Genomic DNA, 15,756 nt, shown 5'->3' on the forward strand with positions numbered 1-15,756 from the left:
CCTCGGCTCCACCTCAGACCACCAGGCATTAGATTCTCATAAGGAGTACACACAACCTAAATCTCTTGCATGCACAGTTTACAGAGGGTACAAGCTCCTCTGAGAATCTAATGCCACCACTGATCTGGCAGGAGGAGAAGCTCAGGCGGTGATGGGAGCAATAGGGAGTGGCTGTAAATGCAGATGAAGTTTCTCTGGTTTGCCTGCTGCTCACCTGCTGTGTAGCCCAGTTCCTAACATGCTGGTCCCCTCTGGGATCTGGGGGTTGGGGAATGCAGTTTTAGGCCATGCTGTCAATGCAGGTAACTTAAATAGATTAGCGTCATAAAACACTGTTCTGTTGTTTAGTTTTGGAGATGGTCTTTGGCTAAAGCTTGGTTGACACTGTACTTACACACCTATGTATAGTTATGATAATTATACCCTCATTGCTATCATCTGTACTGAGAACTGAAAGCTTTGTGTCATATAGGTTGATTTTTGGTCTTTTTTGTTTTCTGTCATGAGGAACTTGAGGAAATACCTTTAAAAATACTTAAAGCTCCAGGATGAGCCTTCTCACTATGTTTATTAATTAAGCTTTTTGAAGCTCATTGACAGATAAGTGCAAAGCAAACTTTTTTCTCCCATTGTAATTTACAAGGATTGAGAAAGAACTTTAAAAAAAGTATCTCTTATTTAAAGCCATATAGAAACCTTGAATTCTTTGGGAGAGAGATCTATCAGTTGGAAATAAATTTGGCACTAGAAATTAAGAAAAATATTCTAATGCTTCATTTTACCAGGTTCCCAGAATGTACATTTTAGGGCAAAAGTTTTAGTAAATTGTGGCAGTTTATATCATCTCTGATTTAAATCTCTCAATTTATCGAAATTCCCAGATCATGCTCTCAACTAGTCACTTTCAGGAAATAAATATTGGAATTGTTGATCTCATAATAAGGATAAAAAAGCTATAGTTCCCTTAGGGGATGAGATGAGAGATAAGATTAGTTTATTATCAGTTAAAAATAATGCTAATGACTAATCTCTGAAATTCATTTGTCTCTATGTCTTCACACAATCTCTCATCGCAGCTCCTAGCACTTTATCTGTGTTTTAATTACAGTGCTGGGGACTTTTTGTTTCTGTATCTGTCATGGGCAGTTGCTAAGTATACCAATGAATTAATGAGAAAATTTCTTCTTCCAAACTCAAGAAGCTTTTACAACAGCTCTGTAGCCACTCTTTTTTGTATGAGTGCTAAAAACCTCATTCCTGAAAAGTCTTCACTACTACTTATAGTTCAGTGGTTTGAGATGCAGTAAAACTAGTAAATGACCACAGACAGAAAAAACCTCTGGGTTCATGAGTAATAAAACAAAAATTATGTGGGTATATATTTTTAAATAACTACTTCATTTTTGAGTAGGTGATACGTGGTTATGTTATAAAATTCAAGAAGGTACAAAAAGGGTGTGTGGTAAAAAATAGGTCTTCCTCCCATTCTTGTCTTCTAGCCATCCAATTTCGCCTCCAAAGTCAGCTGCCATTCCTAGATTGTTTTGTGTCCTTTCCAGAGTATTCAGTGAACATACTGGTCAATCTATCTAAAACCTTTACATCTGTGTCTATTCTTTACCTATATGGTTGTTAACAGTCTTGGATTGATAACAAAGGAGAGGCATTTAAAATATTTTGGGAATAAGGTTTTAATCTTAGAAATTAGGATTTACATGAATATTGGAAGAGCTGGGGGAGTGAATGTCATTGAAGTCACCTTGGAAGGTCAGGGAAGCAGACACTGAAGACTTGAGTTTAAAAAAAAATCTTTGAGTCATATTGTTTATAGTCCACTATCATTCCCAGGCAATATAATAAAAAGTACATAGACCAATGTGAATTCATGTTTTTGAAATTGTGCTATACTTATATAAGATGAAAACATTGGGGGAAACTGAGTTAAGGATGCATAGGTCCTCTGTACTATTTTTGTAACTTCCTGAAAATCTGATTATTTCACAATTAAAAAAAAAAAAGTACATGGACCTGGAATTGAGTCTAGGAATCTCTATTTACTAGCTCAGTCACCTTGGGAAATTCATTTAGCTTCATTAGCTTCAGTTACCATATTTATAAAATGGGGTTAATAATAAATCTCTCACAGGATTGATGTAAGGATCAAATATGAAAACAGTTTGTAGACAGCAGAGCTCTATGTGAATTTTGCTTGAAATTGCATACATTTTAAAATTAAGAATACTTTTACTTATTAAGGATTATTGCTGCCCAAGCAGTTTCATTTGCCCACTGCCCAAGAGGAAGCAAATACACTGAGACAGCAGGGTTTGCAGCAGAGAAAGAATTTATTTTGCATAGCGCTAAGTGGGGAGACAGAAGAAATTTCTCAAATCTGCCTTGCCAAGAATCTGGGAGACAGGGTTTTTAAAGACAGTTTGGTGCAGGCAATTGAGTCTACTAATTGTCTGGATTCATGGCAGAACCATACTGTTGTAGAAATTGTCTTCTTTGCCGACCAGGTTCTTGGGTGGGGGCACAAGACCAGTTGACTGAGTTTCTCACTATTGGCCTCTGGTCTGTGTGGATCAGCCATTCCACTGGAATGTAAGACCTGGAAGATGACTCAGAAATTACCCCTAGTTTTCAAAAAGGTTACTCTATAGATGTTATCTATGGAGAAAGCTAAGAGTCTTTATGACCACCAACTATATGGCTCCAGAGTGGCAATTATAGAGAAACAAACGGGGGGACAGTGGCTAATGGTTATCATTATTTTTAGCTAGGCCCTTACTACAGTTCTCTCCTTGCACCCCTTAATCAATTTGTAAAGGCAGTTTCACAGTCATCTTGTTTGTTTGGTTTTTTCTTTTGAAACAGACCATTTCACAAATTCATTAAAATTGCTTTGAACTTTAGTTCTACTTTCTAAAGTTATAATTCTTTTAAACTTGATTTTACCCACAAACAATGAGTGCACCCTCAGTAATATGTGTAGACCAAAAGTTTGCAGTGGGGAAATACAGAATCAGGAAAACAAACATTAATTTGTTTAATTATTCCATTAAAAAAGTAATACTTGGATCAAGAGTAAGTTTTAATGGATGGCCTGGTGTGTTCTACCAAGTGCTATTTATATTCAAACTATAAATCTAGTTGCAGTTAGATATCAACTTTTGAAAAGCTGATAACCTTGACTTTTCCAGAATAATTTGAGTTTAATCATGAAATGAATAGTAAAGACTGTATTTATTTCACAGTGAAAATACTACCAAGACTAAAATATGATAAACAGAATAGTTAGAGGCCTCATATGCGTTGCACACATTCTAAAATGCTAGACATTAAATGTGGGTATACAACCGTGGAGAATTGTTTTAAATCTTTCTTTTTTCTTTGAGACAGGGTCTCACTCTGTTGCCTGGGCCTAGAGTGCAGTGGCATGATCATAAGTCACTGCAACTTCAAACTCCTGGGCTCAAGCAGTCTTCCCACCTCAGCCTCCTGAGTAGCTGGGATTATAGGTGCACACACCACCTAACTAATTTTTTATTCATTTTTAATTTTTTATAGAGATGGAGTTTCACCGTGTTGCTCAAGCTGGCCTTGAACTCTTGGCCTCAAGCAATCCTCCTGCCTTGGCCTCCCAAAGTTCTAAGATTAAACATGCCTGGCCCTGTTTATTTGTTTGTTTATTTATTTGCTTAGATATCATTGACATAAAATAAAGCGAGCATATATAAACTTTACAGGTAATCAGTTATGACATACGCATTCACCTGGGCAACCATCACTACACTAAAATCAAGATAGTATAAACTTATCTATCACCTTCAAAAGTTTCTTCATACCTCTTTATGATCCCTCCTTCCTGTTCTCTATTCTCTGCTCTATCCCCAGGCAACCACTAATCTGCCTTTATCATGACAGATTAGTTTGCCTTTTCTTGTGTTGTGGGGAATATTTCTAAAACCAAAATGTACATATGGAAAAATGTACAAATATATTTCAAACACTATATATAGGTCTGTTTGATATGTCAATGTATACTTATTAAATATACATGAAATATATTTGCATATTAAACACATTTATGTATCAAATCATTTCTATATTTTTGTTATATTTATTAAATATATTTAATATATTAACTATTAGTTACTAAATATATAGTATATATGTGTATCTCTTAAATGTACTTTGAGTAATTAAATACCTACAGGTTTAGTGTTTGAAATACATTGGCATATATTTTCCATTTGAGGGAGTATTTGTTTTTTTTGTTTCTGATGGGGAAATAAAGATAGTACCTTCTAAAAAGTCTCTACTTATATAATATTCTATAGTTCATTTTTCACAGATGTGGAAATAGTACATGAAAGTTAAATCACTTTCTCAAGTCACACAAGTGCAAATGTGTTAGGATTTTGAACCTAGATCTTCCCTTTTTAAGCCTAGTGCTTTGTAGGAGAAAAAACTAAAGAAGACATTTCTAATTGAATTGCTAAATGGGATGTGATATTGTAAATATTCTGTATTTTAGGGTTAAGTGAATCTATCCCCTGTTTTTTAGACTACATTTTTTCAAGATTATTGCAGCAACAATTTTTAACATCTCTGGAAGTCAGGTTATGAGATGGGAGCCAAGTGAACAGTTTTACCATTTTCCTTCTACTTAGGTAGCAAAGGTGTTCAGATCTCCCCCATATCTTACCAGCAGCTTAGGCAGCCATGGCATTCTGTTATCAGATCATGGATCTAATTAGCCTGTAGAAAGGTAGAATGTCTAATTTATTTTAAGTGAATGAGTATTGAATATACCCAGGCTCATCCTTGGAAATCACTTAAAATAACTCATTGTAATTTTTTGCTAGTTTTTTTTTTTTTTTTTTAAATGCTGGTACAGTAGGTAAAATTCTGCCAGGATGTATCAAATGTTTTGCTGCAGTGCAAGCCCATTAAACCTTTGCATTGATGTCATTACACTCTAAAATAGAATTTATGGAACATGGGTACTTTTTACTGTTTTGTGTTTTGTTAATAGTTTTTCATAGAGCAAAATAATGTTAGAGATCACTTTTTGTATTAGCTTTGCTATTGATACAAATGATAGAGGTCCACTCCTTATAGAAGTAGGCCATGGAAGACATTACCAGTGTTGGTGGCAGGGAGAGGACATTGCAGTTACTGTTGATTCCTGAATACCAAGTTATTTACATAGGTATGTATTTAAATTCTTGTGATGGATGAAATGAACTAAAACAGACTTGTCTTTAAAGAATTGTAGCTTGAATAAGGAATAATAAAATCACAGTAATGTATTATAGATAAACCTTACTGACATTTTATATTTTTGAAGGGAAATGAGATTTTAAGCTGCTTTGGGTAGAATTTCAAAATATATTGTAGTCACAACTCTGACATTATGGCTCTCTGCCCCTAAGAAATTTTTAAAAGAATTTACTATCTACTTCTGTAAAATGTCAATAATATCATTTACCTCTTTTTTTCAGGGATGTAGTGAGGATTAAGTGTTTGAAAATGGAAAAATATTATCTGTTGTATCTCATCACTAGAAAATACCTTTTCACCGAACTACTATAGAGAACATGTTTACTATTGATCTTAAGTTTTATTGATCACACTCCTCAGTGCACTAAAAATTTTGGGAATTAAAGTACAGATCTTATTTGATTGTGAGCAAAAGAAGCATAACACCTTTGGCTTGTTAAATACAAAATTGTGGACATTTGAGATATGAAATGATCATTTACAATTGTGGTTTGTAAAATCAGTGATCTCCAATCTTTATATTGAAGAAAAGCTTTGAAGACTACAATTTCTACAGTTATTTATTTCTTCCAATTAGCAAATCAAGTACATCTTTTGTTTTGCAAATGTTCTAAGTGTAAAAAGCATATGCCCACATAGCTATTCTCCTGAAAAGGGGTGTTAACTACAGAATACAGTCGTTATTTTTTTAAACTTAAAGATATTCTTGTTCAATTAATTGTAAAATATTTGATTAATCATTATGTTTTAACGTTATAGGAGGCGCTGTGATGAATACAAAAGAATTAAGAAGACTTAAAAACAAAAAGTATAGAATCTAAGTCCTTTGAAAATAGGGCCATTGTTATGTTTATATTCCTGGTAGCTAGCACAGGGCCTGGCGGCAGTAGACATTTACTAAAGGTTAGTTTAATGAGCAAATGAATAAGAAGGACCTGATGCTTGCCTTTATGACACTTAGTGTCCTTTGATATAAAACGAGGAATATACAGAAAACCACACTAAACAATAGACAATAAGCCTGTGGCAAATAATTAGAATTTAGAGATATTAGAATTTGGAGGAAACACTAAAATAGTTTTCAGACATGGCATTTGGAGCATGCTATCAGAACTTCTAGTTGTGAAGTCTTCATGAAGAATGTGGGACTTAAGCCCTCAAGGACTGGTAGGATTTGGATGTGAATATGTGAGGCATCATAGGTGAAGAGATCATGACTGACGTGGGGGTGAGAAACCATGTTTATGGGCCAATGAGAAAAATGGCCTTATTGGAAAACATTAAACTAAAATAAGGCTAGGTTGGTAGGTGGTGTTTAGGCAGAGGAATTTAGATTCCCAAATGACAGCTTTGTCATTCACCATGAAAACCGACCTGCTGAATGCTTCCAGCGTATGTATCTGCCAGGAGCCTTCCTGGCACACTGCCTGTCAGCTACTGCTCAGATGGTTTGACAGATGGTGGTAAGAAATGGAGCTGTTAATGTCAGTAAAGCTGCCTTCTGTGAAAACTAGCCAACCAGCATGACTTCAAGCTTTATAACTGGTGATTTGTGGTACTGTTAAATAAAAAAAAATGTAGCATTAAATGGTGTGGGATAGGCTAGGCTTGCCTTATTATTCAGAGGTATGATACTGGGCTGGAAAGTTTCTCTTCTCAGCCTACTCCATGCTTGCTCAGCACCCTGAGATGCCCGAATCAATTGATCATTTCTTTGCCTACTGCTAAAACATATATCTGTAGAGAAGGGTCCATGCTCAGCTTACAATGAATGCATTTTTCAGTCTTTCCCTAAGACCAGGGTTTAATAGAGAGGTGAATACATACAGCATGAGCTCACTGAAAACGCATCTTCTTTACTATATGCATAATTTTTGTCTTTTTCCTAGATGAGATTTCCTGTTCTTAAGTCTACTTGGTGTGACATTAATTTATAATTGATAATTTTCACTGTTAATAATTAACATATTAATATGTCTCCAGATTTATTATGATTAGCTTGTATATGACATATCTTTTAACTTTTAACTTATCTGTGTCATTATATTTAAAATGGATTTCTTATAGGCATCATATAGTGAGTACTTACCTTTTTTGTAGTGTCATGGTCTCTGTCTTTTTTTCTTTTTTTTTCACTCTCTCTCTCTGTCTCCAGGGTAGAGTGCAGTGGGGTCATCATAGCTCACTGCAACCTCAGACTCCTGGGCTCTAGCTATCTTCCTGCCTCCCAAGTAGTTGGGACTATAGCCGCATGCCACCACACCTGGCTAATTTTTCTGTTCTTTTCTATAAAGATGGGGTCTCCCTCTTGCTTAAGTTTAAAGATTCATTTTAAGTAAAAGCCTGTGAAGATAGTCTGATCTTCTTGTCTTTTAACTAGTCTCCCTTGTTTTATGGTAGTGGAACTAGGAGTGGGTTGATTTAGTACAGCATAGAGAGTAAAGACTGGATCTGGAAAGATTCAGTCCCACGTGGCTACTGACTTGTGTGTATCTTTACACATATTTACACTATTCAAATATCTATTTCTTCCTCTGTAAAATGAAGGAAGCATATTAGACTGATCTAATATCTGAAGTCTTATTCAGTTGTGAAATTCTATGATTCTATATTATATATATAAATGTTACTGAATGTTGAATGCCAAGCTCTGAACCCAGTTAAGCACTGTTTTAAAAATGAAGAATCTGGGTTCTGGCTCTCACAAAATTTGTTCCTAATTTGAACTAGTTAAATAATAAATCAAAGATGAAAACAATATTGAAGTATTGTACTATTTTATAGTACAAAGGGCATTTATTCATAAATATTGCACACCCTAATAGCGTGTTTTGCAAATAGATGGTAAAATGCTATTATGGTATCTGTGGGTTTGCATAGGACCTCACTTAGAAACAACTTCCTGCAGGGAGAAGCACAACTGAATATATAGATGTAAAATTCTTAATCCCCATTAAAAATTCTCACGTAAGTTCTTTAAAATATTAACTAATTTTGATTATGTAAAACACTTGCTTAGTTCCAAATATGAAATGTAGTAAAGAGAATTTACTTAAACATGCCTATCTTCTTACTATCCCCACCCCAATCTTCAGCAATCTAGTGTCTCTCCAGAACTCCTTCCCAGAATCAACACTCATTACCAGTTTCTTATTTGTACTATCACGGATAGTCTATGCATATAAAGATATACCTATAAATATCAAAATCATATGTGTAGACAACTACATACATAGCGAGTAGTGTTTTATATATACTATTCTATCTTGTGTCCTTTTTTTCTTTTTCTTTTTTTTATTTCAGAAGATTTAGGGGTACAAGTGTTTTTTGTTACATGAATGAATTATATAATGCCTAGGTCAGAGCTTTTAGTGTACCTGTCACAAGAATAGTGTACATTGTACCTGATAGGTAGATTTTTATCCCTCACCCCCTCCCCACCTCCCCCTGTTTAGTTTTCAATGTCTATTACACTGCCTTATGAATATATATGTCCCTCATTTAGCTCCCACACATATGTGAAAACGTGGCATTTGTTCTTCCATTCCTGAGATACTTCACTTAGGATAATGGTCTCTAGTTCAATCCAAGTTGCCACAAAAGACATTATTTCATTCCTTTTTATGGCTGACCAGTACTCCATGGTATATGTATATGCCATATTTTCTTTATCCACTCATCAATTGATAGGCACTTAGATTGATTCCATATCTTTGCAATTGTGAATTGTGCTGTGATAAACATTCGGTGTAGGTGTCTTTTTTATAAAATGACTAATTTTACTTTGAGTAGATACCCAGTAGTGGAATTGCTGGATTGGATGGTAGGTCTACATTTAGTTCTCTGAGGAATCTCCATATTTTTTTTTTCATAGAGGCTGTACTAATTTATATTACCACCAACAGTGTATAAACATTCCCTTTTCACCGCATCCACGCCAACATCTATTTTCTGACTTTTAAATAATGGCCATTCTGACAGGGCTAAGTTGTTATCTCATTGTGGTTTTAATTTGCATTTCTCTGATGATTAGTGATATTGAATATTTTTTCATATGTTAGCCATTTGTCTATCTTCTTTTGAAAAAATCTGTTCCTGTCTTTTGCCCACTTTTTGATGGAGTTGTTTTTTTTTTTTTTTTTTTCCTTATTGATCTGTTTGAGTTCTGGATATTAGCCCTTTCTTGCACATATAGTTTGCGAATATATTCTTCTATTCTGTAGGTTATCTGTTTACTCTGTTGATTATTTCCTTTACTGTGTAGAAACTTTTTAGTCTAGTTAAATACTATTTTTGTAGCTGTATATGCTCTTGGGGTCTCAGGCATAAATTCTTTGCCTAGACCAATGTCCAGAATAATTTTTCCTATGTTTTCTTCTAGAATTTTTATGGTTTCAGGTCTTACGTTTACATCTTACCCATCTTGTGTTAATTTTTGTATATAGTGAGAGATAAGGATCCAGTTTAGGTTTTTTTTTTTCCCACATGTGCCTATCAAGTTTTCCCAGCACCATTTATTGAATGGAGAGTCCTTTTGCCAGTGTATGTTTTCCTTTTTTCTTTCTATATCTTAATTTTTCCCATATCTGTTTATAGGGAACTACCTTGGTTTATCAGCTGCTTGATATTGAACAAATGAATGCATCATAATTTAACAGTCTTTTGTCAGTAGATTGTTTCCAAGCTTTTGCTGAATATATTTCCTTGTAATTTCTATATTTACCTTATATTGCTATGTCTTTTGACTTTATGCAGTTTTATAACTATGCATAAAATTTCAATTTTTATATATTTTGGTCTGTCAATCTTTTATCTTCTATTTTATGTTTCTGGGTCTTTCAACCATTCTTTGAAAAGTCTTCCCTACTCCAAGATTTTTTTTAGCTTAAATTACTTTGAAACTTTACAGATACTTTTCCACTCAACCTTTCTGAAATGAAAGCTTGATTCTCTCCTGTTTTGTATAGAGGTTGTGAAGGTGGTTCAGCATGTGTCTTCATATGTACATATCTACACCACCTCTCTTGTTAATAAAAGGTGTCTGGATCCCAATCACAGATCAACTCTGCATCGAATTCCAGCATATACAACTCAGAGAGTAAACCAGTTTCAGGACAGGATGCAACCACAGTAAAATGGCAGGAAAAACTGTAGCTTGATATTTGTTTCTTCTAAGTTCAACTCAGAAATATAATAAAGAGGAAAAAAATAAGAGCCCCTCGCTCCCAGCCCTGCTACCAAACACGGTAGCCCAAAACTCTGCTGTCTTAAAGTGCAATTACTGCTGCCAAGTGGCTCAGGCCAGGGATCTGGCTGGAAGGAGATCAAAGCAGAAACTTCAAACACTGGCTGTTCATGATTTAGGGTAGGGAGGTGAAAGACAGGAATAATTTGCTTTCGGCTAATAGCCTAGTTTCGCTTCTGTAAACAAGGCTTGCTTGCTTAATGCTTAGATAAGATAAGAGCTGAAACCGGCTTCAGTGCAGACTTTGAAGGCCCTAGGGAGGTGACCGCAAGTAACTTCCTGATAAAGGGGCCAAGGCATGATCAGCACAGAACAGGTGCAGGGTGTGTGTGTGTGTGTGTTTTCAGGCAACCCTCTTATCTGAGACAACTGACTGTAACAGGCTACAGCAAAGAGTATAAAAGACATGCACCCCGCTGTGCCGGGTCCTTGCCCAGGAAAAGAGACCACTGCGTTGGTGCTCGGGGCTTGGACCCTAGCTCGAGCTAGTCAATAAACTCCTTTGTGTTATGGCAGCCTTAGCGATTCTGTCTTTCTGTTCTTGGGGGTCCAGGGGAGACCCGCTCTCACAGAGGGAGGGAGAGGAGAAAGGGAACGACGGTTCTCGGACACTCAAGTGCATCAAAAGAATAAATGTCCTTTCTTTTGGTAAAGAAAATCTGTAAGTTGTAAGGAATCCTGGCTTGAAAAAATATAACTTTCTAAAAACTTCTGAGGATGTTCCACTGCGGCATAGCCAACAGGCAGGCGAGCCCAGAGGGCAGCAGGGCCCAAGTGCCGCGCGCGGGGCCGGGCCATACAGGCGGCTTCCGCCGGCTTCCGAGAGGTCTTCAGCTCTGGGCGAGAAGGAGGCACGCTGGACCAGGGGCATCTGGTGGGACGTGGCTCTCTTCTCTGGCCGGTCGGGGCTGGAGCCGTCGCCGGGCCTCTGGCTGTTGAACAGCAGATAGCGCCCCCGGGCATCCTGCTGCATTTTGAAGATCTCATACTCCAAGTGAGGTAGTTTGATGCCCAGGGCCACGCAGCCCTTGGTGTGCGTCGCATCCTGCTGGAGGCCCAGCTGCCAGGAGCCCTTAGCACCCCACTCATTCCCGTTGAAGACGTTGTGGAGCGAGGCTGTGGCCGCATCCATGGGTGTGACCTTCATGTGATTCACTTGGCATTTCGCAGCGGGGCTAGTAACTGCACGGCCGGTCGAACAACTTCTGGGTGGCTTCGGTGTGAATGTCGCCAGGGACTAGCTCCTCGGCAAGGTGGTCCAGGTTGTGGTGCAGGTACCGCTTCTCCACCCTGATGAGCTGAAGCTCATGACGGCAAAGTTCACGGCCTTGGTGCACTCGCGGCCGTTCTCCTCCCGCCACAGGGCTAGGCCACGTCCCGCACCCAGGGGCCGCCGGCTTTGAGGAAGCCCGGGCAGGTGCGGTTCGCCAGCCTGCCGAGCTTCTCTGCCGCCGCCTCCGTGTGGCAGAAAACCTGGACGTTGTGCAGCTGGGAGTCGGTTTCGGTGCCCCCTCGGATGATCCAGGAGGCCTGGCGGAGGCGGATCTTGCCCGGGATGATGAGCGTGTCGGAGCGGTTTGTGCAGTGGTTGCTGCCATAATAAAACTGGTAGGCCTTGAGGGTGTTACTGTGGTCGAATGTGTGAGACCTTGTGATGTACTCTGGGCCTGACCTCACTCCACAGCCCGTGGAGACCCAGCGGCCCTCAATCGCAGGCGGCATCTGCACAGTGATCCGTGTGCCATTGTGGAGATGTTTCAACATGTCATGGCACTGTGACTCCTTGAAACCCTCCAGGCACTTTTCTCTAAGGACCTAGGATGGGATCTGCCGTCTGGATGAAGGAGGGCAGACCCTTCTCCCAGCCCGTGAAGCAGGAAGGCCGGGAACAGGTATCTGAGCAGGAGGCGGCGCAGACAGGACATCTCCAGGCCTCCTATCGGTCCCGGGAAGCTCGGCGTCTGCTACTGCCTTCCCGCCTGGGCCGGCCCGGCGAGAGCCCGCGGCAGCCTGCGAGTGGCCCGGCCGGCCCGGCTTCAGGCGGCCGCGGCGCGCCCCATGCCCTGCGGGGCGGTGCGGGGCTGCGGGCCGTGCGCTCCCTGGGCGCCCTCGGGTGGCTGTCGGCGCCCATGCCCCGTCCACGTCCGGACCTCTCCACGCCCGCCCCCGCGTCCTGCCCTGATCGCCGCTCCGAGCTGCAGTATCCTTCATGATCTACTGGGAAGTAATTCAGAACCGCTCCAAGTAAAAGATGAGAACCTTGTAACAGGAGAGTTCCATTTATCACCGCTCATCTTTTGTGATTTTGTTGTCATACATTTTGCATCATATAAGCTCCAGAATATAATGCTTTAATATTTGCTTTTAACAGTCATATGTCCTTTACAAAATTAAAAAAGAAAACACATGTGTTTTTTATATTTACACACAAATTTCCCATTTTTTCTGCTTTTTATTCTTTCCCATTTTTATGGTTTGTCTCCCAAATTTCTTGTTTTGAAAACTTTATCCTCAAATTCATATGTTGATTGGAGGTGTGGCCTGTGGGAATTAAATAGGATTAGATAAATTCATCAGGGTGGGGCCTCTGTGATGGGACTGGTAGCTTTATAAGAATAGGAAGAGAGACCTGAGCCAACACCCACACTAGCTCTGTCTCACCAGGTAATGCCTCCTGCCACGTCATGATGCAGCAGGAAGGCCCTCACTAGATGCTGGTGTCATGCTCTTGGACTTCCCAGCCTCCAGAACCATAAGCTCCATAAAACTCTATTCTTTATAAATTACCCAGTCTGTGATATTCAGTTGTAGCAACAGAAAATGGACTAAGGCACCCACAGGCCTGAGTTTTCATATGCTATCAATTCCCTTCAGCTTGATAATTCCTCTCAGGTTTTTTTCCCGTGAAAATATTTTTTTTTGGTTTTAATTTTTGAAGAATGTTTTTTCTGGATACAGAATTCTGGGTGGAGGGCTGGGCAAAATGGCTCACACCTAAAATCCTAGCACTTTGGGAGGCTGAGGCAAGATGATCACTTGAGGTCAGGAGCTCAAGACCAGCCTGGGCAACATAGTAAGACCCCATCTTTACAAAAATAGAAAAATTAGTTGGGTGTGGTGGCAAATGCCTGTCCCAGCTACTCAGGAGGCTGAAGCAGCAAGATTGCTTGAGCCTAGCAGTTTGAAGTTTTAGTGACTATGATGACACCACTGTACTCTAGTAGGCTGGGCAACAGAGTGAGACCCTATCTCAAAAAAGAGAAGAAAAAAAAAAGAATTCTGGGTGGATAGTTTTTTCTTTTGACACTTAATGATATTCTATTGTCTTCTGGCCTCTATTTCTGATGTGAATTTAGCCTTCCCTGTTCCAAGTCTTAGGATCCTATTTTTACTCAGTATCTAAAATTTCAAATAAGAAACTTAGACTGTGAATTCAGCTGATTGTTGCATTTTAGCAACCCACACAATTAAATTTTGTGTTTGATTTTCAGCAATGTCTGCCCTGTGTCTACAAGAAATAAAAGACTCCTTTAGGGCTTTTATGGAAGCCCTCTGGATCTCACACCATGATTTGAGCTGAGAGTCAATGGACTTGTCATTTTTCTCTCTGTGAGCATTGAAATGCACTCTAAAGAATTCATTTCATATCTACTACTTAGAGTCATCATTATTGTCATAATTGTGAATTGAATCAGCCACTTGAGCCCCAACGCACTTTCTTCAATTGGTACTGTATCACAAACAACCACAGGTGACATTTTGATTAATTGTGATGCCATTGCAAGCCATGGTTTATTAGAATCGAATTTGTCATTGGCAAGGAGCTTATACTTCCCTCAAGCCCAATGGTCCCAATGGTCCCTGTCCCTATGCTCTGCTCCTCAAACCATGAGGAGGATAGATGTGACCACCAGAGGAAAAGGGGAATGGGGACCTTCTTTGACATCGGTCTCCACCTCTCCTGCATGTCCAGCATGAGTTTTTCCTGGGGTTTCTGTCAACTGCAATGTGGTCCTCTTATGTTGGGAAAAGTGGTCCCTCCCAGTGGGGAGCTGATACCTACCTCCTCCTGTTCTGAGTCAGTCCCCCAACCCACCAAGGCCTTCACAAACCTAAGCAGGAACCACAAAAATGACAGATTTCCCTGGGCCACACAGCCCGAGTGGAAGCACAGGAGGGGCTCACCAGAGGGAAAGCTGGCTCAAAAGAAGCCCTCCTGCAGCAAATGAGACATATTCCTCCCACCGAGCACCAAACACACACAACAGACAAACACGCATGCACACAGACACACACACACACACACACACACATACAACACACATGCGTAAAGGCTGCTCCTTAGGCTAGGGTGTTTGGTCTCCCAACAAAGAAGCACCATCAAAAACAGAGTAGCCCATGCACACACAGGCAGTCAAGACCTCCACATCACAGGGCCCACAACCATTTGGGGAGACTTACGTACACACCCATGAGGCGGTGATGGATCCAGCAGTGCATCGACGAGGTTCCTTCGGCCCATTTGGCCCTCCAGCAATCTTGGGATCCAGGGACTATCCATCCAATGGCTTGAAAGAGTGCTCCTGCTCCCTGATGCATCAGGGACACGATCCCTAGGCAACCACAGCAGTCACTATGATGACAGGTGACAGACACAGTTACACATACCTGTGCAGTTGCAGGTCGGCTGGGACTCCTGGAAGTCAGGCTTGGGGGGCCCTGGAATGTGGTGTGAGCAGAGGGGGTGAGGGAAGGAACAGGAGATGCAGGTGAAATGTCATGGAGGTGGAAGGAGGCTGCAGAGGGACCAAGGGCCAGACCCTAACACTCTTGTTCTCAGGACCCCTTGGAGAGGAGCTCTGGGTTGGTCCCTAGTGGAGGTCCAGCTTTACGGTGAGGGGTGAAAAATCAGAGTCCTCTATGGGTCTCATTTTGGGTTGGATGGTGTGGACAGGAATGGGGTCACATGGCGGTTAGGATGAAATGTGACCAGGGGCTATGGAGCCATTGGGGCACCTGAGGTTACCAGAGTCCCCAAGGGCAGGGGTCAGCTGAAAATCCACTAACCCTTGTGGCCACTGCCTGTTTGTGACCTGGGCTTACCAGGTATTGGCTTGTTCTCAAAGCCCAGGGGCTCTCACTCGTCCACACCGCTGCTCAGGAAAGGCGGCAACAGACCTAGGAAAGGCCCAGAGACTGCAAAGGTGAACACGGGTGGGCCG

General features: G+C 40.2%; 1 pseudogene; it reads right to left on the minus strand.

Moving 5' to 3' along the window:
• Positions 1-11,235: 11,235 nt before the first annotated feature.
• On the minus strand, positions 11,236-12,462 carry LOC123649044 (annotated as a pseudogene).
• Positions 12,463-15,756: the final 3,294 nt, after the last annotated feature.

The sequence above is a fragment of the Lemur catta genome, chromosome 13 (assembly GCF_020740605.2).
Source record: "Lemur catta isolate mLemCat1 chromosome 13, mLemCat1.pri, whole genome shotgun sequence".
Classification (NCBI taxonomy): domain Eukaryota; kingdom Metazoa; phylum Chordata; class Mammalia; order Primates; family Lemuridae; genus Lemur; species Lemur catta.